The following is a 4945-nucleotide window of genomic DNA, read 5'->3' on the forward strand; positions in this document are numbered from 1 at the left end:
TAGCCAATCTGAGTGATATGAAGTGATACCTCAGAGTTGTTTTAATTTGTATTTTTCTAACATTTTCTAGCATTTTTTCACATGACTGGAAATTTTTTAATTTTAATTTCTTTAATTTCTTTGTCTGAAAATTGTCTGTTCATAGTCTCTGACTATATATCAATTGGGGAATGACTTGTGTCCTTATAAATTTGAAGGACTGCTTCTAATCTTAAAATTCAAGATCAATTATTAATTAAAATATAATGGAAATTTCCCAACAAAAAGGCTCTCACTCGTACTAGTAATGAGGGAAAGGAAAGGGGGAACCCCATTTGTCGGCACATAGATCCCATGAGGCCCAGTGTCCCCTGTAAAGTGAATTTACAGGCCCGAAAACCTAGATTGATAAATAAAAGGTTTATTGTAGGAATTTGGAAGTAAAGCTCAGTTAGAAAGACGCCAGGGCCAAAGGTGGCCGCTGGGCAGGCAGGAACCATTACATGGCTGGAAGGATACCATGTGTTGGCTGGGAGGGCTCCTGCAAAGAGGCGGTCCAGCTTGTTTCTTTTATACCCAAAAGATGATGGGCAGTACCCAGTTCTGTCAGGCTTTTCAGTTAGCCCAGATCAGGTGAGGGCTGGGGGAAGCTGAGCTGAGAGTGGGGGGGCTGGGCCCAGATATTCAAAGGATGCCTTTGACCAGGATTTGTGAATCAAGGTCAGTCATGGGTGGGCAATTAGGAATTTTAAAGGGATCCCAACCCTCATCACTAGTACTAGATATCTATTTAATAAAATTAAAAATAAATATATTACAAATTTTAGGGAATAATCTCACATTGACTGGCCTAGGATGTAATAAAATGGTTTAATAGGCTTTAATGCCTAGAATTTCTACAATACTATGAAATTGTTAGCTATTTATATTTTTAATGCTTTTGGAATTATTCCAAAGTTATGATTCATAGCTGTTTATTTACTGCTTTAATACAAAATTTCCAAAAAGAACTGACATAAGAAAGTCATCAATGTAATACATGAGGCTTATTGCTACAAACCTTAGGAAAAGAGATATGTCTCATATGTATCTCTAGATAAACTACTATGTATAACCAATTAATCTTAGTATCTTTCATATAAGAAGGGGGAGAATATAAGATAATTAGTCATTTACAATAACCTACTGGACTACAATTGCTGTTCACTATATTCCCAAGTACTCATGAATAATTAATTATCTAATGATTGGATTTTTCAATTTTTAATTTTCAGGTAGAGTTCCATATACTGCACTTTAGTATGATAATGCAAACCATAAAGAAAATGATGTAAGCAACTGAACTCTTTCATTACCTAGATCACATCTTAACTGTAGGTTCCCATCTCAAACAGGGTCTTGTAATTCAATGAGCGGGGTTAAAACTTATGATTTGCCATCAGTAAATATGCTTATTTTATATACCTATATACCCAGGGTCTCAGGCAAAAACGATTTGCAAATGGAAAGAATTTAAGAATCCCTGATCTAGGGGCAGTTAGATGCTGCGGTGGATAGAGCACAAGTTCTGGCATCTGAAGGACCTCAGTGCCTCAGACATTTAACACTTCCTAGCTGTGTGACCTTGGCACGTCCCCAGTTGCCTCACAGAACAACAACAAATAATAATGATAATAATAAAAGAAGCCCTGATATAGATCAACAACCATTATTTTGCACCTTAATACCTTATCTCATTCTTGAGATCATCCAACCAGAATTATTTCTCTAATTATACACTTCAAATCATCTTAATATTATCTATTATTTTCTACTCCTTTGCTCTAGTCTCAGAGGAAAAAATGGGCCTTATTGCCAAAACCAACTTCTCTACCTATGCCTTTCATCCCATATCCTTAGGAACTTGTCCCTTTGATTATTCTTTTTCTTTCTTTAATTTTTAATTTTTTTCAATCTTCCTCATTTTAATATAGTATATCTTAAGGAATATCCTCTTCCCAACTTGGTACCTGTTAGGATTCTTACAAGGTGCTAAGTAATTAGAATGAATAGAAACAATAGTTATCTAATTTAGGATAGTTCATTATGATTGATCTGACCCTACAAGGAGATGTTATGGGCCAGAACATGAAACAAGATACTAAGTAGAATTGAGGAGAAAATGGTTAAATCTAGTTTAGCACTGATTTAATCCAACAACAAATAATGGTTTCCTCCTGATATAATGATTGGTGTATACTCAGTGCACAGCATATAAGCAAGAAGCTCTCAGAGCCAGGGGGACTTTGGGAGATTCACAAGCCCACAGAAACCCACAATCCCACTCTCTTGGAGGCAGAGTCTGATTCATTCCCTTCATGCTTCCACCTTTGTGCTGGCTGGAGACATTGGGAGGATGAGAGGCTGAAGCTGGAAGAGACAAAGGACTAGCAGCAAGAGCTCTCAGGAACCAAGGAGAGAGGGAGGCCTCTAGAAAACTAGCGGAGCCCAAGTGAAGGAGATAAGATTTTGGAAGAGACAATAAAGGATTTGAACTTTAACTTCTGGTTGCATTTGAGGTGATTATTGAAACTGAATTGGAGCCAAAGCTGCCTCCAGAAGCTCCCCAAGAAATCTGCCCCAAGAGAACGATTACCACTTAGAGAAGAGAACATCATAGGTATCCATAGATTGTATGGGTTAATAGGGACAACTACTTCAAATTGAAAGTATTCTAAATGTAGACACTCCTACAATTATTGCTTATGAACCTTTACCCACTGCATTCATATTTAATAAAAACCTCAACTAGTTGACACAATTAACTCAAAGAAATGACATTTAGTGAAATGGCATAACATTTATCTCATTATCCTAGATTACACTTTCCTAATAAATAACAGTGTTAGTGAAAAGAGTAGGCAGGCATCAGTATACACAAAGAGATATTCTTAGGAAACAGGTCTTCAATTCACATCTCCAAAAAAACCCGGGTATTTACATTGTTCCTCCCACATTTCGGCCAGACAGGTCAAGCATCTGGCTTTTTTGGGTTTATTTCTCTCTGTAGCTCAACTTAATTCCACAGAAGGACTCTCTGGGTCTGTTCTATGCTGGACACAGCACTTTTTACTGGAAGAGTTGTTCTGCGGCCAAACACTATTGCTTCTTTCTCCCTCCTCTCTGCTGCCAAAGGTTACACTCCTTAAAGCTGTTGTGGGTTTCTACTAACTCCCTAGAGAGTGTCTTTGACTGCTGAATTGGCTGTTGGCATTGGCTATGTCATCTAATTGATGGAGAATACTATCAAAGAGATAGCACAATGTAAATACTTTTTTATGCTTTTATAAGCTATGAGTGGATCACTTCCAGCTGCAAAAAGTTCCCTGTTTATCTTCTATATGGTGCAAATAAAACTACTTTAACATCTCATTGTTTCTTATAGTTGAACCCTACATTTTAAAATCTCAAAGTGAGGTATAATGACTCTATTGATCAGGGGTAACTTCACTTATTTCTACCACCTCCTGAAGCTCTCTTCCTATATTTTTCCTCCTTTTCACAGCCAAACTCCTAGAAAAAGTTATGCATACTATCATTTTTTCACCTCCCATTTATTTTCCATCTCTCTTCTAACCTCATCACTCAGTTAAAATTAAAACTCTCTCAAGCCTCAATTTCCTCATCCGTAAATTGGGAGTACTATGAGTATATAATTCAGTTTTTCTGATATCAAAAGAGATAATTTTTTGTCTGTGACATATATATATATATACATACATACATATATATATTTATAAAGCACTTTGGAAACTTTAAAATCTATATTAGCTATTATTATTATTATTATCTGTATATCCAAATGCATTTCCAGTATTACATCACCAACTGCCTACTGCTGAACATTTCCACCCAGATGTCCTATAACCATCTCAAACTAAAAATTTTTCTTTTTTCTTTTTTTTCCTCCTCCCACTTTTTTATTCCTGATACCACACCTATAAGCAAGGTAATAGACTCTTTTAGAATATTATTGTCTTAAATAAGAATGATAAAGTGTTCCCAATAAGGCATTTATGTATTTTTTTCTTGTCTTTCTTTCTATTCCAAATCATTTATCAAAATTATGAAAAACACATAACCTATTTAATGCTAATTAAAGAACTGAAACTAGAACTTCCATCTCCTAACTTGCAAACCAAAAGTCTAACTAGTATTGTAGATGTATATATACATGGACATATGTGTCCATACATGTATATGAATATGTATATTGCAAATCACACATATTTTGATGAATCCGGCCCGGGGGGCGGGATGAGTGATCAGTAAGCCCGCCCGCATTTATTAAACAATAATAGAAGGAAGTTCAAAGGAGATTTCAGACCATTCACTAATTGTGAGACCCTGGGCAAGTCACAGAAAGTCAAACCATTGCACTCTCTCTGCCAAGAAAACCCCAAGAATGGAACAGCCCACAGAGTGGGACAGGACGGAATCGCAAGCACCTGCAAGGTGCCGAGCGCAGAGACAATCCCCGGGGACGGGGAGGGGAAATAGTCCCTGCCTCCAGGGAGTGCACATAACAAACGAAAATATCTCAATAATAGGAATAGAGGGAAAGTAGCTTTAGAGGGAGGGTACTGGAGGGGGAGGGGATCTGAGAAAGGCCTGACTCAGGTGGTCTTTGCTAGCACAGTTTAGCTATGAGGCTGCGGGTCAGTGCCCCAAACGCCTCTTTTACTGAAGAACCGAATTATATGGACCCCGAGGCTAACGTTCCGAGCTTCACAACGTCTTCCCAAATATGGAGCCGGAAACCTATCTTTTACTGCAGAACACAGCGCCTCCGGAAGTGAAGTCACTGAAAGGAGGTGAGGATCTTCCGGGAGGCGTGGGAGAGGTACCGTCCAAAGACTTCCTTTCCACATTTGGCGCCAATTTCGAGACTAGGGCGGGGCTAAGGGGTCCCTACTTCTCTGCGCCT

This window comes from Sminthopsis crassicaudata, chromosome 2 (assembly GCF_048593235.1).
Source record: "Sminthopsis crassicaudata isolate SCR6 chromosome 2, ASM4859323v1, whole genome shotgun sequence".
Classification (NCBI taxonomy): domain Eukaryota; kingdom Metazoa; phylum Chordata; class Mammalia; order Dasyuromorphia; family Dasyuridae; genus Sminthopsis; species Sminthopsis crassicaudata.